The sequence below is a fragment of the Mus caroli genome, unplaced genomic scaffold (assembly GCF_978045245.1).
Source record: "Mus caroli unplaced genomic scaffold, Mus_caroli_1 scaffold_7, whole genome shotgun sequence".
Classification (NCBI taxonomy): Eukaryota; Metazoa; Chordata; class Mammalia; order Rodentia; family Muridae; genus Mus; species Mus caroli.
Genome location: NW_028227262.1, coordinates 107,415,086 through 107,441,546, shown reverse-complemented (window position 1 = coordinate 107,441,546; position 26,461 = coordinate 107,415,086). Strand labels below are relative to the sequence as shown.

Genomic DNA, 26,461 nt, shown 5'->3' with positions numbered 1-26,461 from the left:
TGAGGTCCTGCAAATGAAAATCAATGAAATATTAAGTTAAGAACCTCTCTCTCACTCTGCCTCAGGAGAAGGGAGCGCCATCTTGGTTCTGGGACTCCACCGAACTTAGGAACTTAGTCTGCACAGGTGAGAGTGTGCACCACAGAGACAGACAGCTTCTGGGACAGGCCAGAGCCACAGAGCCGCTGAGGCAGCACACTTTTGGGGCCGCAGACATCCTGCACCCTCCCAGCTGGAGGACAGTGGTCCCGCCCTGCACGGGAGCCCTATGCCTCAGGAGAAGGGAGCACCATCTTGGTTCCGGGACTCCTCCGAACTTAGAAACTTAGTCTGCACAGGTGAGAGTGTGCACCACAGAGACAGATAGCTTCTGGGACAGGCGGGAGCCACATAGCCACTGAGGCAGCACACTTTTGGGGCCACAGACATCCGGCACCCTCCCAGCCAGAGGACAGTGGTCCCACCCTACACGGGAGCCCTCTGCCTCAGGAGAAGGGAGCACCATCTTGGATCCAGGACTCCTCCGAATGTAGGAACTTAGTCTGCACAGGTAAGAGTGTGCACCACAGAAGCTGACAGCTTCTGTGACCTGCCAAAGCAACACAGCATCTGGGAAAGGTCCTGTTTTGGGCTTTCTTCTTCGGCCAGGAGGAGGTCCAAACACCACATATCTGTGCACCTTCCCTGTAAGAGGAGAGCTTGTCTGCAGAGAGTGCTCTAACCACTGAAACTCAGAGGAGAGAGCCTGGCTCTCAGGACTGCTGATAGATGGTAATCAGATCACCAGAAGCACAATCTCTATACACAGACAACTATAACAACTCCAGAGATTACAGGATGGCGAAAGGTAAACGTAAGAATCTTACTAACAGAAACCAAGACCACTCACCATCATCAGAACCCAGCACTCCCACTTCGCCCAGTCCAGGGCACCCCAACACACCCGAAAAGCTAGACCTGGATTTAAAAGCATATCTCATAATGATGGTAGAGGACATCAAGAAGGACTTTAATAACTCCCTTAAAGAAATACAGGAGAACACTGCTAAACAAGTAGAAGACATTAAAGAGGAAGCACAAAAATCCCTTAAAGAATTGCAGGAAAACATAACCAAACAGGTAGAAGACATTAAAGAGGAAACACAAAAATCCCTTAAAGAATTGCAGGAAAACACAACCAAACAGGTGATGGAATTGAATAAAACCATCCAAGACCTAAAAAGGGAAGTAGACACAATAAAGAAAACCCAAAGTGAGGCAACGCTGAAGATAGGAACCCTAGGAAAGAAATCTGGTACCATAGATGCGAGCATCAGCAACAGAATATAAGAGATGGAAGAGAGAATCTCAGGTGCAGAAGATTCCATAGAGAACATCTGCACAACAATCAAAGATAATGGAAAATGCAAAAAGATCCTTACTCAAACCATCCAGGAAATCCAAGACACAATGAGAAGACCAAACCTACAGATAATAGGAGTGGATGAGAATGAAGATTTTCAACTCAAAGGACCAGCAAACATCTTCAAAAAATTATTGAAGAAAACTTCCCAAATCTAAAGAAAGAGATGCCCATGAACATACAAGAAGCCTACAGGACTCCAAATAGACTGGACCAGAAAAGAAATTCCTCCTGACACATAATAATCAGAACAACAAATGCACTAAATAAAGATAGAATACTAAAAGCAGTAAGGGGAAAAGGTCAAGTAACTTATAAAGGCAAGCCTATCAGAATTACACCAGATTTTTCACCAGAGACTATGAAAGCCAGAAGAGCCTGGAAAGATGTTATACAGACAATAAGAGAACACAAATTCCTGCCCAGGCTACTATACCCAGCCAAACTCTCAATTACCATAGATGGAGAAACCAAAGTATTCCACGACAAAACCAAATTCACACATTATCTCTCCACGAATCCAGCCTTTCAAAGGATAATAACAGAAAAAAAAAAAACAATGCAAGGATGGGAACCACGCCCTAGAAAAAACAAGAAGGTAATCCCTCAACAAACCTAAAAGAAGACAGCCACAAGAACAGAATGCCAACTTTAACAACAAAAATAACAGGAAGCAACAATTACTTTTCCTTAATATCTCTTAATATCAATGGACTCAACTCCCCAATAAAAAGACATAGACTAACAAACTGGCTACACAAACAAGACCCAACATTTTGCTGCTTACAGGAAACTCATCTCAGAGAAAAAGATAGACACTACCTCAGAATGAAAGGCTGGAAAACAATTTTCCAAGCAAATGGCCTGAAGAAACAAGCTGGAGTAGCCATTCTAATATCTGATAAGATTGACTTCCAACCCAAAGTCATCAAAAAAGACAGGGAGGGACACTTCATACTCATCAAAGGTAAAATCCTCCAAGAGGAACTATCAATTCTGAATATCTATGCTACAAATGCAAAGGCAGCCACATTCATTAAAGAAACTTTAGTAAATCTCAAAGCACACATTGCACCTCACACAATAATAGTGGGAGACTTCAACACACCACTTTCACCAATGGACAGATCATGGAAACAGAAATTAAGCAGGGACACAGTGAAACTAACAGAAGTTATGAATCAAATGGATCTGGCAGATATCTACAGAACATTCTATCCTAAAACAAAAGGATATACCTTCTTCTCAGCACCTCATGGTACCTTCTCCAAAATTGACCACATAACAGGTCACAAAACAGGCCTCAACAGATACAAAAATATTGAAATTGTCCCATACATCCTATCAGATCACCATGGACTAAGGCTGATCTTCAATAATAAAATAAATAATAGAAAGCCAACATTCAGGTGGAAACTGAACAACATGCTTCTCAATGATACCTTGGTTCTAGGAAGGAATAAAGAAAGAAATTAAGGACTTTTTAGAGTTCAATGAAAATGAAGCCACAACATACCCAAACTTATGGGACACAATGAAAGCATTTTTAAGAGGAAAACTCATAGCTCTGAGTGCCTCCAAAAAGAAACTAGAGAGAGCACACATTAGCAGCATGACAACACACCTAAAAGCACTAGAACAAAAGGAATCAAATTCACCCAAGAGGAGGAGATGGCAGGAAATAATCAAACTCAGGGGCGAAATCAACCAAGTGGAAACAAGAAGAACTATTCTAAGAATCAACCAATCAAGGAGCTGGTTCTTTGAGAAAATCAACTGAAGAAGTAACAAAATTCTAGGCCTTTAGGTCGAGGCTTGGGAATGTGACCTTTGTGACTCATTGCTCCAAGGTATGCTAATCATACCTTGGTAGCGACATTCCTTCCTCCACCCACCTGCTTCCTGGGTTCAAAGAGTGTTCATTCAAAGAAAGTCACCCTGACCAACTATGGAACCCACTATGCAAATGTGCTATTGTTAGGGGCTCTTAGAAACTGAGAGTTAACCAGAACAATTACCAGGTATTCTCTGTGACTCTTGTGACTTTGCACTTCCTTATGACTCTTAACTGGTATCTTTGGTATTTTTCCAACAACGCCCTCCCCACTTCTTTGAGTTGTGGTTTCTTCCTTTAAATACCCCTTTATACAGCTGCTCGTGGCGCCATGGTCCTCTACCCCTGCGTGGTGTATGACCATGGGCCCTTGAACGATCTCATAAAAATCCTCTTGCAGTTGCAGCAAGACTGTTTCTTGTGTGATTTGTGGTGTCGCCTCTCCTGTGTCAGAACGTGGGGGAGTCCTCACGTTGTGGGTCTTTCACAACAAGATAGATAAACCCTTAGCCAGACATACTAGAGGGCACAGGGAAAGCATTCTAATTAACAAAATCAGAAATGAAAAAGGAGACATAACAACAGATCCTGAAGACATCCAAAACACCATCAGATCCTTCTACAAAAGGCTATACTCAACAAAACTGGGGAACGTGGATGAAATGGAGAAGATTGTAGACAGATACCAGGTACCAAAGTTGAATCAAGATCAGGTTAATGATCTAAACAGCCCTATATCCCCCAAAGAAATAGAAGCAGTCATTAATAGTCTCCCAACTAAAAAAAGCCCAGGACCAGATGGGTTTAGTGCAGAGTTCTATCAGACCTTCAAAGAAGATCTAATCCCAGTTCTTCACAAACTATTCCACAAAATAGAAACAGAAGGTACTCTACCCAACTCATTCTATGAAGCCACAATTACTCTGATACCTAAACCACAAAAAGACCCAACAAAGATAGAAAACTTCAAACCAATATCCCTTATGAATATTGATGCAAAAATCCTCAATAAAGTTCTTGCTAACCGAATCCAAGAACACATCAAAACAATCATCCATCCTGACCAAGTAGGTTTCATCCCAGGGATGCAGGGATGGTTCAATATACGAAAATCCATCAACGTAATCCAGTATATAAACAAACTCAAAGACAAAAACCACATGATCATCTCGTTAGATGCGGAAAAAGCATTTGACAAGATCCAACACCCATTCATGATAAAAGTCTTGGAAAGATCAGGAATTCAAGGCTCATACCTAAACATGATAAAAACAATCAACAGCAAACCAGTAGCCAATATCAAAGTAAATGGTGAGAAGTTTGAAGCAATCCCTCTAAAAGCAGGGACTAGACAAGGCTGTCCACTTTCTCCATACCTATTCAACATTGTACTTGAAGTCCTAGCCAGAGCAATTCGACAACAAAAGGAGATCAAGTGGATACAAATTGGAAAAGATGAAGTCAAAATATCACTTTTTGCAGATGATATGATAGTATATATAAGTGACCCTAAAAATTCCACCAGAGAACTCCTAAACCTGATAAACAGCTTCGGCGAAGTAGCTGGATATAAAATTAACTCAAACAAATCAATGGCCTTTCTCTACACAAAGAATAAATAGGCTGAGAAAGAAATTATGGAAACAACACCCTTCTCAAAACTCACAAATAATATAAAATATCCTGGCATGACTCTAACTAAGGAAGTGAAAGATCTGTAAAATATAAACTTCAAGTGTCTGAAGAAAGAAATTATAGAAGATCTCAGGAGATGGAAAGATCTCCCATGCTCATGGATTGGCAGGATCAACATTGTAAAAATGGCTATCTTGCCAAAAGCAATCTACAGATTCAATGCAATCCCCATCAAAATTCCAACTCAGTTCTTCAACGAATTAGAAAGTGCAATCTGCAAATTCATCTGGAATAAAAAAAAAAAAAACCTAGGATAGCAAAAACTCTTCTCAAGGATAAAAGAACCTCTGGTAGAATCACCATGCCATACCTAAAGCTTTACTACAGAGCAATTGTGATAAAAACTGTGTGGTACTGGTATAGTGACAGACGAGTAGACAAATGGAATAGAATTGAAGACCCAGAAATGAACCCACACACCTACGGTCACTTGATCTTCGACAAGGGAGCTAAAAACATCCAGTGGAAAAAAGACAGCATTTTCAACAAATGGTGCTGGCACAACTGGTTCTTATCATGTAGAAGAATTCGAATCGATCCATTCCTATCTCCTTGTACTAAGGTCAAGTCTAAGTGGATCAAGGAACTTCACATAAAACCAGAGACACTGAAACTTATAGAGGAGAAAGTGGGAAAAAGCCTTGAAGATATGGGCACAGGGGAAAAATTCTTGAATAAAACGGCAATTACTTGTGCTGTAAGATGGAGAATTGACAAGTGGGACCTCATGAAACTGCAAAGCTTCTGCAAGGCAAAAGACACCATCAATAAGACAAAAAAACCACCAACAGATTGGGAAAGGATCTTTACCTATCCTAAATCAGATAAGGGAATAATATCCAATATATATAAAGAACTCAAGAAGGTGGATTCCAGAAAATCAAATAACCCCATTAAAAAATGGGGCTCAGAACTGAACAAAGAATTCTCACATGAGGAATACCGAATGGCAGAGAAGCACCTGAAAAAATGTTCAACATCCTTAATCATCAGGGAAATGCAAATCAAAACAACCCTGAGATTCCACCTCACACCAGTCAGAATGGCTAAGATCAAAAATTCAGGTGACAGCAGATGCTGGCGAGGATGTGGACAAAGAGGAACACTCCTCCATTGTTGGTGGGATTGCAAGCTTGTACAACCACTCTGGAAATCAGTCTGGCGGTTCCTCAGAAAATTGGACATAGTACTACTGGAGGATCCAGCAATACCTCTCCTGGGCATATATCCAGAAGGTGTTCCAACCGGTAAGAAGGACACATGCTCCACTAAGTTCATAACAGCCTTATTTATAATAGCCAGAAGCTGGAAAGAACCCAGATGCCCCTCAACAGAGGAATGGATACAGAAATTATGGTACATTTACACAATGGAGTACTACTCAGCTATTAGAAAGAATGAATTTATGAAATTCCTAGCCAAATGGATGGACATGGAGGGCATCATCTTGAGTGAGGTAACACAATCACAAAGGAACTCACATAATATGTACTCACTGATAAGTGGATATTAGCCCAAAACTTAGGATATCCAAGATATAAGATACAATTTGCTAAACATATGAAACTCAAGAAGAATGAAGACCAAAGTGTGGACACTATGCCCCTTCTTAGAATTGGGAACAAAACACCCATGGAAGGAGTTACAGAGACAAAGTTTGGAGCTGTGATGAAAGGATGGACCATCTAGAGACTGCCATATCCAGGGATCCATCCCATAATCAGCTTCCAAATGCTGACACCATTGCATACACTAGCAAGATTTTGCTGAAAGGACCCAGATATAGCTGTCTCCTGTGAGACTATGCCGGGGCCTAGCAAACACAGAAATGGATGCTCACTGTCAGCTATTGGATGGATCATAGGGCTCCCAATGGAGAAGCTAGAGAAAGTACCCAAGGAGTTAAAGGTATAGGAAACCCTATAGGGGAAACAACATGATGAACTAACCAGTACCCCGGAGCTCTTCTCTCTAGCTGCATATGTATAGAAAGATGGCCTAGTCGGCCATCACTGGAAAGAGAGGCCCATTGGACTTGCAAACTTTATAAGCCCCAATACAGGGGAAAGCCAGGGCCAAAAGAATGGGAATGGGTGGGTAGGGAAGTTGGGGGGGTATGGGGGACTTTTTGGATAGCATTGGAAATGTAATTGAGGAAAATACGTAATAAAAAATATTAAAAATTTTAAAAAAAAAGAAAAAAAGAAAAGGACCTCTCTCCCTTATAACACACCCAGAACACATTTACTTCTAAGGCCCATACATTCATATTTATTTTAAGTAGTTCTGCTCTATGCCCAGCAAATCACATTATTAGCCTTTATGACATTTCATGAATTCATGAGGGTGCAATGTGAAAATGAACCCCTCAAAGCTCTCAGCAGCACCCTTAGGGGAAAACACAACACAAGAGATCTAAACTCTACACTATTTTATATGCCAGGTGGTATAAACACAATCACTACAACAGCATAAATGATGACTTCTAAATCCTAACCCATGAGGTAAAACCCATGTCTATCACAGAAGTAATGCTTGATAAAAGAGAAAAGAAAAGAGCTGTTTATATCGGTAAGGCTAGCCTGCTGGCTCCAAACTCTGATCACACTTGCTATCTATTCTTTCATATTTCTTTTTTATTGTTTTTCATTTTATTGAAAATGATTTTTTCACATAATATATCTACATTTGGTTTCCCTTCCCTCTAACTATCCAAAATCCTCCCTACTTCCCTTCCCATGAAAGTCTACTTCCTTACTATACTTTCTTAGAAAACATAATTTTAAAGGAATAATAAAATACAATAAAATAATCAAATAAAATAAAACAGAAACTAACACTTCACAATTGGACAAAACAAAACAACAAAACCAAATAAATAAATAAATAATCCCAAAACTCAGAAAACAAAACCTAACAAACAGAGGGATAAGAGCCCTACAAAAATGTCTAAGCTACAGGGACACACCCATTTGTATACTTAGGAAGCCACAATATATACACAAAAGACCATGAAGGCCCTGTGCATTTTGACTCTGTCTCTATGAATTCATAGGAGCTTAGATAGTGCTGATTTAGGTCTTGTTTTGTTGGTTTCTTCTGTCCCTTTCAGCTCTTACACTCTTTTTGCCTCCTCCTCTGAGAGTTCCTTGAACACTGAGGGGAGAAATTTGATGGAGATAATCTGTTTTAGGCCTGAGTGCTCCAAGGTCTCTCAGTTTCTGCATATTATCATGCTGTGTGTCTCTTTATTCGTTCCCATATGCTGCAGGAGTAAACTTCTCTAATAATGACTGATCAAGAAACTTATCTATGAGAGTAAGCACTCGGGAGGCAGAGGCAGGCGGATTTCTGAGTTCGAGGCCAGCCTGGTCTACAAAGTGAGTGCCAGGACAGCCAGGGCTACACAGAGAAACCCTGTCTCGAAAAACCAAAAAAAAAAAAAAAAAAAAAGAAATCATTTTTGGTACATTTTGGTTTGTTTGGTTTTGTTACTTTTAGAAATTGGATTTACCCTAGTTCCTTGGCCTTCTATTCTCAAGTTCTTGGTCACCTAAGCAGTATGGCATATGGGTTCCATCTGGTGGAGAGGGACTTAAGTCAAATCATATAATGAGTAGTTACTCCCAGAATCTTTGGGTCATGATTGCAATAGCGTACTTTATAGCCAGGACTCCATTGTTAGAATATATGGTTTGTGTCTGTTTGGTGTTTATGCATCTTCTTTTGTAGCTACGGAGTATCTTTCTGTAGGAAAGGCACTATACTACAGTGATGCAGTCTCTATGTAGGTACAGAGTACCTTTCTGTAGGAAAGGCACTATACTATAGTGATGCAGTCTCTGTATAGGCACCAGCTAAACTTCTCCATGTTCAGTGAATTATGTAGGTCTTGTCTTTAGCAATGGGGCTTTGTTGTTCGATTTTGAAGAACAATTTATAGTCTTGGCAACAGCCTGGGTTGTTTGGGAATTCCCACTGGACTCCTTGAGCTAACAATTCATTTGGCTGTAACTCAATCCAACAATGGTAACTTCTTTTGGTAACATGGGATGGCCATTTGGGGGCTCTGTCTCCCCAATTGTTTGTGGGTTTTATTTGGATTGCTTTCCCTTTCATATACTTCTTAGGGAGTTTCTCCTAGATTACATTTCTTTACTACCCCTAAAATGGCCCTTAATTTTAGATGTCTTTTTCCATATTTCTTTTCTCACTGTACACTGATATGCTTACAGGCAAAGCTGTTAATTAGTCTTTGATAAAGAATAGCTTCTGAGGTTGAACGAGGTGCCAGGCTTTTTCATACACATATGTAACATACTTTTATTATGTTTCACCCTTCAGTTACCATATCTTATCCTCTGTTGAAAGCTTGTTTGATCAACTGTATTTTTCTCTGAGGCCCCAACGCATAGAGAAATAAAATAGCTCTTTCTTAAAGCAGGAATGTGCTTGGTAGAGCCAAAATAGCCCAAAGCCAAAGCTTTGGGAGCTTTCCCCTGAGGCCTTGATGTATGTATACAGATGCTGAAAACCCAAATCTTCACTGAGTATGGGGATATGACTATCAGTTCCCAGGATGCTGTGTGCTAAGCCTGTAATGTTCTGAAGATATAGTATTCCCTTCATGCAACAGTTTATTATTAGCTTCTTGCTGCCTTCCAGACAACATATGATAGGTTCTACTAACTTCATCCCATTTTTTATCCAGAAAGACTATATAAGAAAACATACTTCATAATAAAGTTGGTGGGCAAAATATATATCTTTTAGAAGAACACCTGATCCTAAATTTTCTTATCTCTTCTTTCTTTTATTCTCTTTATCTTCTGATCTCCGGGTAGTATCATCTAGGACTTAGTCACTGAACAATAACCTGTTGTCCTGGTTATATTTCTTCCATTTTCTTGAACTTTATGCAATAGAAATTTCAAAAATTATAAGGAATCAATGAAACACAAAATGAATTCTCATACACAACATTAAAGAAAAGAGAAAGAAGATGAAAAATGAATTTTAGGGAAGATAAAGTAAGGTAGTTCATTTATTGCATTTATTTAAGGGGAAAAACAATCTAGGGTGCATGGCATCTAGTGTTTGACAGTAGCTCCTCCCAATCCATAGGTAACACTGATATAATAAAAAAAAAAAAAAGATGAAACAAATGCCATCTCAAGCTATAGGCCATCTCTAGATCCTATAACCTAAGCACTCTGTATTAAGGAAAATCATGGATTAGCAGAATTCTGAATTATTCTGACCCTCCATTCTTGGCTGGCACCTTAACATCTATCTCAGGATACCAAGATTCTCCTACTTCAATGGCGAATAGGCAAATCCATTGATCTCCTGTTTAACATTTTGTAAATTTCTTCATCTTCCATATTATCTTGAAGCACCATAGTGATGATCACAAATTTCCTTTAAAAGTGGAATCTGGAAACTCTCTCTACACCTGGACTCTCCAGTGAGAAAAAACTAGGCAGAGCAGTAACTGAAGTTATAGAGTCCGAGAACTAGGTTGACAAGATCTTTTTTGGAAACTTTTAAATTAAGCTCCTTACTATCTTATGTACTCCCAAGTCTTGTGAAAGAAACAATACACAAGAAGCAAAGCTGTCCAGGTATTGTTCTCTGATGATATGGTTAAAATGGTATCACGTACATTTGAACTCCCTATTCACATGTCACTTCTTTATAAATATATGCCTTTAGTTTCCAATAAATTTACTCTGAATGCAAAGGAGGATCATCATCTCCTGCAGAACCCCCCTGTACCTAAAAATGCAAATCAGGGGAGTTAAATAATAATAATGTGCTGGTTATTACTCAACTGCAGAATATTTTTGAGTTGGGATTCTCTGAGTTTTCAGGGAGGTGAGAGTTTGTGGCATATAGAAGAAAAAGAGAGGTAATTAAATTTTACATATTTCCATAGTAAGAACAAATTAGAAAGCAAAGAATAAAAGAAAAGATCTTGTTTAGAAAAAAATGGGACAGGACCAATTCTAATAGTATAGGAATATTCTAATCTCATATTGACAAAAGAGAAAATCTCATTTCTTATTCACTATAATCCACTTTGAAGATACAGCTGGATACTGACCTTTGTTACAGAAGAATAAACAAGGTGGCAATGGGAGGCATCCTAGCATATGATGATTTTACCTAAGTAGACCTGGCAGCTGCTTCACTGTGTTCCTGCTGCAAATAAAAGGAGAGATCTGGGTTTCAGATGACAAAGGCTTGTGAGTGTCAACTCTTACTTACAGCATGGCTTCTTTTCAAATGTTCTATCAGCCTGGGGGGTCTTATGCATCTCTTAATTTTGTGCTTATTTTTGGAGACTCCCTATGGTCAGCACAATTGGTAAGGCCTTCTCCTTTCTGTATCACCTTCTTAGAAATGTCTTCCCAGTCGGGGATGATACATATGGAATTCCTGAAATTTATGGTTCTAAGTGTCACTTTCAAAGTTTCTAAAGTGTGAAACAATATGTCACTTCTTAAGCCTATATTCTTTGACTAAATGTCTAGTTAACAACTGAAAGACTGTGTTTAAACTGATTTTTCTGCCTAGATTATAGTATCATTTTTAGTTATACTACAATCTTTCTCATCAATATGGAAAGTATGAGAGGAGAGATGAGCTTAGCTTATATTTTGTGGTTAAGCTATGGTTAAAACTCTCTGATTCTAAATTTGGTGTATAAAACCAAAGGATTGTATGTTCATGACTCACCTTGTGACAGAGACAAACATTTTGTATCAACAAAAAACAATAATAAATCACCCATAGAAGAATTATCTAAATTATACAATAAAATATCCTTATCAAGTATACCATGCAGGGCTCTGCTGAACACACATGGAGCAGATTTATTTAAACAAACCTGTTTCTTTACATAAGCTTAATTTTGTGATAAAATTATTCTATAAGTCTATGACTAAATAGGGATTCCTAGTGTTAAAAATTCCAGATTCCAGTTGTTAAAAAGAGAAAATGGAATATAAAATATTCTACAACATTTGGCAAGAGGAAAGCATTGAGTTACAGGGAGAAGTCAGAGTCTACCAGCAGTGTTCAGAATCATATGGGAAAAGAGGATCTACCAGATGGCGATGAAACCATGGAGGTTTGGATGAGGAAACATTACGTGCCAAGGAGGTTTCAGTAGAGAGGTAGAAGACTGGACAACAAAGGGAATAATGTCAAGATGATATGAGTTGGGAATCTAACTTTTGTCAACTAGAATGTCTTATGTTCCCTATGTTATGTCTGAAGAGCAGTGAAATTAATAAAAAATACTGAGGTGCATGAGTTTTTACTGTGAGGACAGGTTCATTTATATGATGAATTTAGCTGATCCTGAGCATATAATATCCTTATCCAAGTTCTACTTTTGGAAGAAGGAAAGCTCTGGGGGATTTTTAGAAAATTGTTGAAGGAAAACAAAAAGGTGAATTCACCAAGGTAGACTCTGAAGTCATAAATCTCTATCCTGAGATGATGACTGGGGACAGAAAAGATAAAGTGGCTTTCTTTCCAAAGGTCCCCACATTCACCCGATGATTAGGACTAGGACCATCAATTTTAACTTCTATTTGTATCATCATATTGGATATGTGTTGGCAAGAAATGTGGAATACTTTAGTAGAAATCATATACAAAGGGTCTTTCCAGAGTAAAGTGTTGAACTTTACAAGAAGCATTTGCCTAACACTTGATACCTGGAGCTCTGTCTGCCTTTCCATACAAGAACCCTTAAGTCTTTGACTTTAATATGATTTGGTGTTTCTACCTTTTCTACTCATACAGGAAAAATCCACTTTCACTAGATATGATAGTTTCTCCAATAAAAAAGAAAAGTGATTTTACAGTAACACTACAGGTTAAAAATAATGTGGAGCAATGTATGGCAGTAAGTGAATAATCAAGAGATAACATGAGAAAAGCACCGGGGCAGCTGGGGCGCAGGGTCGGCTGACACTCACCAGCTACCCACAACACCCGCCACAGTATCTTAAGACTTCTGGAGAGTGGAACACAGCTTCTGCTCCAATCCAATTGCACGCAGGACAAGAGACTGCATTAGTTAGGGAAGCAGAAAACCGGCCTGAGTAGGACCACAGGCCTCTTCCGGCTGGACCAGCACCGGGGTACCGTCAGCTACCCATGACCCCCACCGCGGGATTTAGAGACTGTTGGTGAGTGGGACACAGCTTCTGCTCCAATCTTTAAACAGTGACAACGATAACAACTAACCCCAGAGATTACCAGATGGCGAAAGGTAAACGTAATAATCTTACTAACAGAAACCAAGACCACTCACCATCATCAGAACCCAGCACCCCCACTTCGCCCAGTCCAGGGCACCCCAACACACCGGAAAAGCTAGACATGGATTTAAAAGCATATCTCCTGATGATGGTAGAGGACTTCAAGAAGGACTTTAATAACACACTTAAAGAAATACAGGAGAACACTGCTAAACAGGCAGAAGACACTAAAGAGGAAGCACAAAAATCCCTTAAAGAATTGCAGGAGAACACTGCTAAAGAGTTGCAAATCCTTAAAGAAAAACAGGATAACATAATCAAACAGGTAGAAGTCCTTACAGAAAAACAGGAAAACACATCCAAACAGATGATGGAAATGAACAAAACCATACTAGACCTAAAAAGGGAAGTAGACACAATAAAGAAAACACAAAATGAGGCAACACTGGAGATAGAAACCCTAGGAAAGAAATCTGGAACCATAGATACGAGCATCAGCAACAGAATACAAGAGATGGAAGAGAGAATCTCAGGTGCAGAAGATTCCATAGAGAACATCGGCACAACAATCAAGGAAAATGTAAAATGCAAAAAGATCCTAACTCAAAACATCCAAGAAATACAGGACACAAGGAGAAGACCAAACCTACGGATAATAGGAGTGGATGAGAATGAAGATTTTCAACTCAAAGGACCAGCAAACATCTTCAACAAAATTATAGAAGAAAACTTCCCAAATCTAAAGAAAGAGATGCCCATGAACATACAAGAAGCCTACAGAACTCCAAATAGACTGGACCAGAAAAGAAACACCTCCCGACACATAATAATCAGAACAACAAATGCTCTAAATAAAGATAGAATACTAAAAGCAGTAAGAGAAAAAGGCCAAGTAACATATAAAGGCAAGCCTATCAGAATTACACGAGATTTTTCACCAGAGACTATGAAAGCCAGAAGATCCTGGACGGATATTATACAGACACTAAAAGAACACAAATTCCAGCCCAGGCTACTATACCCAGCCAAACTCTCAATTAACATAGATGGAGAAACCAAAGTATTCCACGACAAAACCAAATTTACACATTATCTCTCCAGGAATCCAGCCCTTCAAAGGATAATAACAGAAAAACACTAATACAAGGACAGGAATCACGCCCTAGAAACAACAAGAAGATAATCCCTCAACAAACCTAAAAGTAGACAGCCACAAGAACAAAATGCCAACTTTAACAACAAAAATAACAGGAAACAACAATTACTTTTCCTTAATATCTCTTAATATCAATGGACTCAACTCCCCGATAAAAAGACATAGACTAACAAACTGGCTACACAAACAAGACCCAACATTTTGCTGCTTACAGGAAACTCATCTCAGAGAAAAGGATAGACACTACCTCAGAATGAAAGGCTGGAAAACAATTTTCCAAGCAAATGGCATGAAGAAACAAGCTGGAGTAGCCATTCTAATATCTGATAAGATTGACTTCCAACCCAAAGTCATTAAAAAAGACAGGGAGGGACACTTCATACTCATCAAAGGTAAAATCCTCCAAGAGGAACTATCAATCCTGAATATCTATGCTCCAAATACAAAGGCAGCCACATTCATTAAAGAAACTTTAGTAAACCTCAAAGCACACATTGCACCTCATACAATAATAGTGGGAGACTTCAACACACCACTTTCACCAATGGACAGATCATGGAAACAGAAACTAAACAGGGACACAGTGAAACTAGGAGAAATTATGAATCAAATGGATCTGGCAGATATCTACAGAACATTCTATCCTAAAACAAAAGGATATACCTTCTTCTCAGCACCTCATGGTACCTTCTCCAAAATTGACCACATAATTGGTCACAAAGCAGGCCTCAACAGATACAAAAATATTGAAATTGTCCCATGCATCCTATCAGATCACCATGGACTAAGGTTGATCTTCAATAACAAAATAAAAAATAGAAAGCCAACCTTCACGTGGAAACTGAACAACACTCATCTCAATGATACCTTGGTCAAGGAAGGAATAAAGAAAGAAATTAAGGACTTTTTAGAGTTCAATGAAAATGAAGCCACAACATACCCAAACTTATGGGACACAATGAAAGCATTTCTAAGAGGAAAACTCATAGCTCTGAGTGCCTCCAAAAGGAAACTAGAGAGAGCACACATTAGCAGCTTGACAACACACCTAAAAGCACTAGAACAAAAGGAAGCAAATTCACCCAAGAGGAGTAGACGGCAGGAAATAATCAAACTCAGGGGTGAAATCAACCAAGTGGAAACAAGAAAAACTATTCAAAGAATCAACCAATCAAGGACCTGGTTCTTTGAGAAAATCAACAAGATAGATAAACCCTTAGCAAGACTCACTAGAGGGCACAGGGAAAGCATCCTAACTAACAAAATCAGAAATGAAAAAGGAGACATAACAACAGATCCTGAAGACATCCAAAACACCATCAGATCCTTCTACCAAAGGCTATACTCAACAAAACTGGAGAACCTGGATGAAATGGAGAAGTTCCTAGACAGATACCAGGTACCAAAGTTGAATCAAGATCAGGTTAATGATCTAAACAGCCCTATATCCCCCAAAGAAATAGAAGCAGTCATTAATAGTCTCCCAACTAAAAAAAGCCCAGGACCAGATGGGTTTAGTGCAGAGTTCTATCAGACCTTCAAAGAAGATCTAATCCCAGTTCTTCACAAACTATTCCACAAAATAGAAACAGAAGGTACTCTACCCAACTCATTCTATGAAGCCACAATTACTCTGATACCCAAACTACAAAAAGGCCCAACAAAGATAGAAAACTTCAGAGCAATATCCCTTATGAATATTGATGCAAAAATCGTCAATAAAGTTCTTGCTAACCGAATCCAAGAACACATCAAAACAATCATCCATCCTGACCAAGTAGGTTTCATCCCAGGGATGCAGGGATGGTTCAATATACGGAAATCCATCAACGTAATCCAGTATATAAACAAACTCAAAGACAAAAACCACATGGTCATCTCGTTAGATGCGGAAAAGCATTTGACAAGATCCAACACCCATTCATGATAAATGTCTTGGAAAGATCAGGAATTCAAGGCCCATACCTAAACATGATAAAAGCAATCTACAGCAAACCAGTAGCCAACATCAAAGAAAATGGTCAGAAGCTTGAAGCACCCCTCTAAAATCAGGGACTAGACAAGGCTGTCCACTTTCTCCATACCTATTCAACATTGTACTTGAAGTCCTAGCCAGAGCAATTCGACAACAAAAGGAGATCAAAGGGATACAAATTGGAAAAGATGAAGTCAAAATATCACTTTTTGCAGATGATATGATAGTATATATAAGTGACCCTAAAAATTCCACCAGAGAACTCCTAAGCCTGATAAACAGCTTCGGTGAAGTAGCTGGATATAAAATTAACTCAAACAAATCAATGGCCTTTCTCTACACAAAGAATAAACAGGCTGAGAAAGAAATTAGGGAAACAACACCCTTCTCAATAGTCACAAATAATATAAAATATCTTGGCATGACTCTAACTAAGGAAGTGAAAGATCTGTATAATAAAAACTTCAAGTCTATGAAGAAAGAAATTCTAGAAGATCTCAGAAGATGGAAAGATCTCCCATGCTCATGGATTGGCAGGATCAACATTGTAAAAATGGCTATCTTGCCAAAAGCAATCTACAGATTCAATGCAATCCCCATCAAAATTCCAAATCAATTCTTCAACGAATTAGAAAGTGCAATCTGCAAATTCATCTGGAATAACAAAAAACCTAGGATAGCAAAAACTCTTCTCAAGGATAAAAGAACCTCTGGTGGAATCACCATGCTGGACCTAAAGCTCTACTACAGAGCAATTGTGATAAAAACTGAATGGTACTGGTATAGTGACAGACAAATAGACCAATGGAATAGAATTGAAGACCCAGAAATGAACCCACACACCTATGGTCACTTGATCTTCGACAAGGGAGCTAAAAACATCCAGTGGAAGAAAGACAGCATTTTCAACAAATGGTGCTGGCACAACTGGTTGTTAACATGTAGAAGAATGCGAATTGATCCATTCCTATCTCCTTGTACTAAGGTCAAGTCTAAGTGGATCAAGGAACTTCACATAAAACCAGAGACACTGAAACTTATAGAGGAGAAAGTGGGGAAAAGCCTTGAAGATATGGGCACAGGGGAAAAATTCCTGAATAGAACAGTAATGGCTTGTGCTGTAAGATCGAGAATTGACAAGTGGGACCTCATGAAACTACAAAGCTTCTGCAAGGCTAAAGACACCATCAATAAGACAAAAAAACCACCAACAGATTGGGAAAGGATCTTCACCTATCCTAAATCAGATAAGGGACTAATATCCAATATATATAAAGAACTCAAGAAGGTGGACTCCAGAAAGTCAAATAACCCCATACAAAATGGGGCTCAGAACTGAACAAAGAATTCTCACCTGAGGAATACCGAATGGCAGAGAAACACCTGAAAAAAATGTTCAACATCCTTAATCATCAGGGAAATGCAACTCAAAACAACCCTGGGATTCCACCTCACACCAGTCAGAATGGCTAAGATCAAAAATTCAGTTGACAGCAGATGCTGGCGAGGATGTGGAGAAAGAGGAACACTCCTCCATTGTTGGGATTGCAAGCTTGTACAACCACTCTGGAAATCAGTCTGGCGGTTCCTCAGAAAATTGGACATAGTACTACTGGAGGATCCAGCAATACCTCTCCTGGGCATATATCCAGAAGATGTCCCAACCGGTAAAAAGGACACATGCTCCACTATGTTCATAGCAGCCCTATTTATAATAGCCAGAAGCTGGAAAGAACCCAGATGTCCCTCAACAGAGGAATGGATACAGAAATTATGGTACATTTACACAATGGAGTACTACTCAGCTATTAAAAAGAATGAATTTATGAAATTCCTAGCCAAATGGATGGACCTGGAGGGCATCATCTTGAGTGAAGTAACACAATCACAAAAGAACTCACACAATATGTATTCACTGATAAGTGGATATTAGCCCAAAACTTAGGATACCCAAGATATAAGATACATTTTGCTAAACGCATGAAACTCAAGAAGAATGAAGACCAAAGTGTGGACACTGTGCACCTTCTTAGAATTGGGAACAAAACACCCAGGGAAGGAGTTACAGAGACAAAGTTCGTAGCTGTGATGAAAGGATGGACCATTTAGAGACTGCTGTATCCAGGGATCCGTCCCATAATCAGCTTCTAAACGCTGACACCATTGCATACACTAGCAAGATTTTGCTGAAAGGACCCAAATATAGCTGTCTCTTGTGAGACGATGCCGGGGCCTAGCAAACACAGGAGTGGATGTTCACAGTCAGCTATTGGATGGATCACAGGGCTCCCAATGGAGAAGCTAGAGAAAGTACCCAAGGAGCTAAAGGGATCTGCAACCCTATTGTTGGAACAACATGATGTACTAACCAGAACCCCGGAGCTCTTGTCTCTAGCTGCATATGTAACGAAAGATGGCCTAGTTGGCCATCACTGGAAAGTGAGGCCCATTGGACTTGCAAACTTTATATGCCCCAATATAGGGGAATGCCAGGGCCAAAACAATGGGAATGGGTGGGTAGGGAAGTGGGGAGCGCTATGAGTGACTTTTGGGATAGCATTGGAAATGTAATTGAGGAAAATATGTAATAAAAATATTAAAAATTAAAAAAAAGAGATAACATGAAAAAAATATTACAATAGAAACTTTCAATGATTTAATATTTTTCCAAAATTGCTTTTTTAATTTTTTTCCTGTGTACAGATTTGTAACTTACAGATACATTACAAATGCATGTGTTACGAAGTCTATCATAAAGGTAATATCATAGTGTCATGAAGATGACTGGTAACAACTTTTAATTGTGATCTGAGGGTCTTCACTAGGAAACAAGATGAAAATTTAGAGGAAAAATTAAGAAGACTAAAATTCAAGGAAAATGGCAACGAAAGAAAGATAAATGTGCCTGAGTGACAGTGACAAGGAAACGCTATTGGACTCATGGTTCCACCTCCACTCATCTACTGTCTCCACCTCATGCACTAATGATGGAGAGTCAAGAAGATATGGGCAGTTGTAAGAAATATAGGAGTGAGGTGACTGTGAACTGTCCCTCAATGTGAGGCCTTACTTGCCACCAATAAGCACAAGTACACATTGTCCTCACCTTCCTTTGATCTACTTTCCTCTTCAGTAGTTCCAAAATCTTTACTTCCTGCTCAATTCTTTACCAATTCCTTCAACATTATTCTTTGTCTCCTAGAAAGGAGATGCAAAAAGAAGGTTTGAGGATTGGAGATATACTCCAGGAGTTAAAAGCATTTTTTTCGAGTACCCCTGATGGCTCACAGCCAGGGATTCCAGGGGGTTCCAGTTCAGGTCCAGGACATCTGACACCATCCTGTAGTCTGTGTGAGCATGAACATACATACCCACTGACCCACATAAAATAAAAGTAAGTAAATCTTTTTTTTCAAACTGAATTTAAAAATCACAAAAAAGAGAAGGGGAAATTGTGGTTATGCAAAAAGCCACAAAACCATATAAAATAATGGTATAAGAAATGATTTTTGGCAGGGCAGTGACTGCACACACCTTTAATCCCAGCACTTGGGAGGCAGAGGCAGGCGGATATATGAGTTCAAGGACAGCCTGGTCTACAAAATGAATTCCAGGACAACCAGGGCTACACAGAGAAATCCTGTCTCGAAAAAACAAAAAAAAACAAAATGATTTTTGATCTGGCAATGGTTAGATACCCAGAAATTCTTTCTATTGCGTTTTTACCAGAGTGTATTGCTTAAGCCACAGAGAAGAAGTCATTACTTATATCTGATGATTGATTGAAAAATTTATACCATTGGCTGAAGAAAAACAATATGTCAAGACTAGTCAGCCAAGAACTTTCAACCTGGGTCTGTTTCTATTTGTATAATAAACCTGTTGTTTTATGTCTAAAATGATACCGTTCATTTAAAAAGTAAAAAGACTCACAAACCCTTGCAAGGGATACAGGTATCAACCCTTTCATCTCACAATGACAAAAATAAGACACAGTGTAACAAGTACAAAAGCACCAAGCTATAAAACCAAAGTCATAGAGTTTGGGTTATAAGATCAATTTGCTTGTTAGTCTTTGTCATATTCATTTCAGCACAACAGAGTAGATAACCTTGTGCCTCCTGTCTTATAAGGATCTTATAAACCTTTCTTGGTTATTGAGAAGTTTATAACATTCAGCTTTGACTCTGGTTTGGAAATCTTCAGCCTCAGGCTAGACCAAATAATGCTTTAAACACAACTCAAGAGCAATGTATACTCTTTGGCCATCACATTACTAAATGTTCTTTGTAATCTATTATACAATCAACTGATGAGTTAAACATGACCATGCCTCCCCTCTTATCCCCCAAATCAGTTGTTTTTCTTCTAACACTGAATGTGGGCTAAATTTGAATTTAACTCATAAGTTACCCAAAACTTCTACTGTATCTATATAGCTAGAATGAAATACTTAGGCCTTCTTACCCATTGTTCTCTGTGAATTTTATATTTTTCTGAATGGTCAAACCCAAGCTGCCATCTCTATATTGACACTAGCCCTTCCTCTTCTTCTTCACTCAGGTGAAAGTCAGTACTGTGATCAATCCAAGCATCATGTACCTTTCTTCTCATGCCATTTACACTTGCTGCCTTTGCAATATAAACAACTACTTCTGGGATATTGAAGTCTCTGGTAAGTGGCAACATTTCCTACCTGCTTATGAATGTTGGATAATAATGATTGTCAGGATGGATTTGAGAGGGAAGAAATTAAGAGAAACGAGATCCTAGCAGGAAGCACTGGAGTGGGGAGTGACTGTATACTGATAAGAAACCAAAGTGAAAAAACATGAGGAGACAGAGAACACTGACACTGAATAAAAGGAGTTCAAGCAGCAATTTTTACATTGGAAGTGGACTCAGACTTTGCTAAATGCAGAAGAAGTGGATGAAGCTATGTAGATTTCATAATTTAACACTTCGATTTTCTTTCCTGTAGACAATACTGTCTTACAAGGGAAGGCAGAAGTTGTTAGGGCTAAGCGCATATGTCCTGATGATAAAAAGATGTAAGATATTTCCAGTAACTTCCTATGTACAGACTTATACAATAAAACAACTGTATCATGAACTAGAAGATGTCTCCCATAGATCCATTTTACCAAACTACCTGTGGAGAAGAGCATTCTTTTCATGTATGTATGTATATCTGTCAACTAATAAAATAGGCTGAGATAAAGGCCACAAGCCTCTTCCGGTCAGAAAAGCACCGGGGCAGCTAGGGGGCAGGGTCGGCTGACACTCGCCAGCTACCCACAACACCCGCCACAGGATCTTAAGACTTCTGGTGAGTGGAACACAGCTTCTGCTCCAATCCAATTGCGCGCGAGACCTGAGACTGCATTAGTTAGGGAAGCAGAAACCGGCCTGAGTAGGGCCACAGGCCTCATCCGGCCGGATCAGCACAGGGGTAGCTTGAGCACAGGGTTGCCTGACACCCGCCAGCTACCCACGACCCCCGCCGCAGGATTTTGAGACTGCTGGTGAGTGGAACACAGCTTCTGCTCCAATCTTTAAACAGTGACAACGATAACAACTAACCCCAGAGATTACCAGATGGCGAAAGGTAAACGTAATAATCTTACTAACAGAAACCAAGACCACTCACCATCATCAGAACCCAGCACCCCCACTTCGCCCAGTCCAGGGCACCCCCACACCGGAAAAGCTAGACACAGATCTAAAAGCATATCTCATGATGATGGTAGAGGACATCAAGAAGGACTTTAATAACTCACTTAAAGAATTACAGGAGAACATGGCTAAAGAGTTACAAGTCCCTAAAGAAAAACAGGATAACACAATCAAACAGGTAGAAGTCCTTAGGAAAAACAGGATAACACAATCAAACAGGTAGAAGTCCTTAAAGAAAAACAGGAAAACACATCCAAACAGATGATGGAAATGAACAAAACCATACTAGACCTAAAAAGGGAAGTAGACACAATAAAGAAAACACAAAATGAGGCAACACTGGAGATAGAAACCCTAGGAAAGAAATCTGGAACCATAGATACGAGCATCAGCAACAGAATACAAGAGATGGAAGAGAGAATCTCAGGTGCAGAAGATTCCATAGAGAACATCGGCACAATAATCAAGGAAAATGTAAAATGCAAAAAGATCCTAACTCAAAACATCCAAGAAATACAGGACACAATGAGAAGACCAAACCTACGGATAATAGGAGTGGATGAGAATGAAGATTTTCAACTCAAAGGACCAGCAAACATCTTCAACAAAATTATAGAAGAAAACTTCCCAAATCTAAAGAAAGAGATGCCCATGAACATACAAGAAGCCTACAGAACTCCAAATAGACTGGACCAGAAAAGAAATACCTCCCGACACATAATAATCAGAACAACAAATGCTCTAAATAAAGATAGAATACTAAAAGCAGTAAGAGAAAAAGGCCAAGTAACATATAAAGGCAAGCCTATCAGAATTACACCAGATTTTTCACCAGAGACTATGAAAGCCAAAAGATCCTGGACAGACGTTATACAGACACTAAAAGAACACAAATTCCAGCCCAGGCCACTATACCCAGCCAAACTCTCAATTAACATAGATGGAGAAACCAAAGTATTCCACGACAAAACCAAATTCACACATTATCTCTCCACGAATCCAGTCCTTCAAAGGATAATAACAGAAAAAAAAACAATGCAAGGATGGGAACCACGCCCTAGAAACAACAAGAAGGTAATCCCTCAACAAACCTAAAAGAAGACAGCCACAAAAACAGAATGCCAACTTTAACAACAAAAATAACAGGAAACAACAATTACTTTTCCTTAATATCTCTTGATATCAATGGACTCAACTCCCCAATAAAAAGACATAGACTAACAAACTGGCTACACAAACAAGACCCAACATTTTGCTGCTTACAGGAAACTCATCTCAGAGAAAAAGATAGACACTACCTCAGAATGAAAGGCTGGAAAACAATTTTCCAAGCAAATGGTATGAAGAAACAAGCTGGAGTAGCCATTCTAATATCTGATAAGATTGACTTCCAACCCAAAGTCATTAAAAAAGACAGGGAGGGACACTTCATACTCATCAAAGGTAAAATCCTCCAAGAGGAACTATCAATCCTGAATATCTATGCTCCAAATACAAAGGCAGCCACATTCATTAAAGAAACTTTAGTAAATCTCAAAGCACACATTGCACCTCATACAATAATAGTGGGAGACTTCAACACACCACTTTCACCAATGGACAGATCATGGAAACAGAAACTAAACAGGGACACAGAGAAACTAAGAGAAATTATGAATCAAATGGATCTGGCAGATATCTACAGAACATTCTATCCTAAAACAAAAGGATATACCTTCTTCTCAGCACCTCATGGCACCTTCTCCAAAATTGACCACATAATTGGTCACAAAACAGGCCTCAACAGATACAAAAATATTGAAATTGTCCCATGCATCCTATCAGATCACCATGGACTAAAGCTGATCTTCAATAACAAAATAAATAATAGAAAGCCAACCTTCACGTGGAAACTGAACAACACTCTTCTCAATGATACCTTGATCAAGGAAGGAATAAAGAAAGAAATTAAGGACTTTTTAGAGTTCAATGAAAATGAAGCCACAACATACCCAAACTTATGGGACGCAATGAAAGCATTTCTAAGAGGAAAACTCATAGCTCTGAGTGCCTCCAAAAGGAAACTAGAGAGAGCACACATTAGCAGCTTGACAACACACCTAAAAGCACTAGAACAAAAGGAAGCAAATTCACCCAAGAGGAGTAGACAGCAGGAAATAATCAAACTCAGGGGTGAAATCAACCAAGTGGAAACAAGAAAAACTATTCAAAGAATCAACCAATCAAGGAGCTGGTTCTTTGAGAAAATCAACAAGATAGATAAACCCTTAGCCAGACTCACTAGAGGGCACAGGGAAAGCATCCTAATTAACAAAATCAGAAATGAAAAAGGAGACATAACAACAGATCCTGAAGACATCCAAAACACCATCAGATCCTTCTACCAAAGGCTATACTCAACAAAACTGGGGAACGTGGATGAAATGGAGAAGATTGTTGACAGATACCAGGTACCAAAGTTGAATCAAGATCAGGTTAATGATCTAAACAACCCTATATCCCCCAAATAAATAGAAGCAGTCATTAATAGTCTCCCAACTAAAAAAAGCCCAGGACCAGATGGGTTTAGTGCAGAGTTCTATCAGACCTTCAAAGAAGATCTAATCCCAGTTCTTCACAAACTATTCCACAAAATAGAAACAGAAGGTACTCTACCCAACTCATTCTATGAAGCCACAATTACTCTGATACCTAAACCACAAAAAGACCCAACAAAGATAGAAAACTTCAGATCAATATCCCTTATGAATATTGATGCAAAAATCGTCAATAAAGTTCTTGCTAACCGAATCCAAGAACACATCAAAACAATCATCCATCCTGACCAAGTAGGTTTCATCCCAGGGATGCAGGGATGGTTCAATATACGGAAATCCATCAACGTAATCCAGTATATCAACAAACTCAAAGACAAAAACCACATGGTCATCTCGTTAGATGCGGAAAAAGCATTTGACAAGATCCAACACCCATTCATGATAAAAGTCTTGGAAAGATCAGGAATTCAAGGCCCATACCTAAACATGATAAAAGCAATCTACAGCAAACCAGTAGCCAACATCAAAGTAAATGAGGAGAAGCTTGAAGAAATCCCTCTAAAATCAGGGACTAGACAAGGCTGTCCACTTTCTCCATACCTATTCAACATTGTACTTGAAGTCCTAGCCAGAGCAATTCGACAACAAAAGGAGATCAAAGGGATACAAATTGGAAAAGATGAAGTCAAAATATCACTTTTTGCAGATGATATGATAGTATATATAAGTGACCCTAAAAATTCCACCAGAGAACTCCTAAGCCTGATAAACAGCTTCGGTGAAGTAGCTGGATATAAAATTAACTCAAACAAATCAATGGCCTTTCTCTACACAAAGAATAAACAGGCTGAGAAAGAAATTAGGGAAACAACACCCTTCTCAATAGTCACAAATAATATAAAATATCTTGGCATGACTCTAACTAAGGAAGTGAAAGATCTGTATAATAAAAACTTCAAGTCTATGAAGAAAGAAATTCTAGAAGATCTCAGAAGATGGAAAGATCTCCCATGCTCATGGATTGGCAGGATCAACATTGTAAAAATGGCTATCTTGCCAAAAGCAATCTACAGATTCAATGCAATCCCCATCAAAATTCCAAATCAATTCTTCAACGAATTAGAAAGTGCAATCTGCAAATTCATCTGGAATAACAAAAAACCTAGGATAGCAAAAACTCTTCTCAAGGATAAAAGAACCTCTGGTGGAATCACCATGCTGGACCTAAAGCTCTACTACAGAGCAATTGTGATAAAAACTGCATGGTACTGGTATAGTGACAGACAAATAGACCAATGGAATAGAATTGAAGACCCAGAAATGAACCCACACACCTACGGTCACTTGATCTTCGACAAGGGAGCTAAAAACATCCAGTGGAAGAAAGACAGCATTTTCAACAAATGGTGCTGGCACAACTGGTTGTTAACATGTAGAAGAATGCGAATTGATCCATTCCTATCTCCTTGTACTAAGGTCAAGTCTAAGTGGATCAAGGAACTTCACATAAAACCAGAGACACTGAAACTTATAGAGGAGAAAGTGGGGAAAAGCCTTGAAGATATGGGCACAGGGGAAAAATTCCTGAATAGAACAGTAATGGCTTGTGCTGTAAGATCGAGAATTGACAAGTGGGACCTCATGAAACTACAAAGCTTCTGCAAGGCTAAAGACACCATCAATAAGACAAAAAAACCACCAACAGATTGGGAAAGGATCTTCACCTATCCTAAATCAGATAAGGGACTAATATCCAATATATATAAAGAACTCAAGAAGGTGGACTCCAGAAAGTCAAATAACCCCATACAAAATGGGGCTCAGAACTGAACAAAGAATTCTCACCTGAGGAATACCGAATGGCAGAGAAACACCTGAAAAAAATGTTCAACATCCTTAATCATCAG

General features: G+C 39.0%; 2 pseudogenes; one reads left to right on the top strand and one right to left on the bottom strand.

Annotated features, from left to right (window-relative positions):
* Positions 1 to 26,461, bottom strand: part of LOC115031320 (thioredoxin domain-containing protein 17 pseudogene) — a 237,434-nt pseudogene that overhangs the window by 139,360 nt on the left and 71,613 nt on the right.
* Positions 11,205 to 26,461, top strand: part of LOC147004001 (prolactin-inducible protein homolog) — a 37,542-nt pseudogene continuing 22,285 nt past the window's right edge.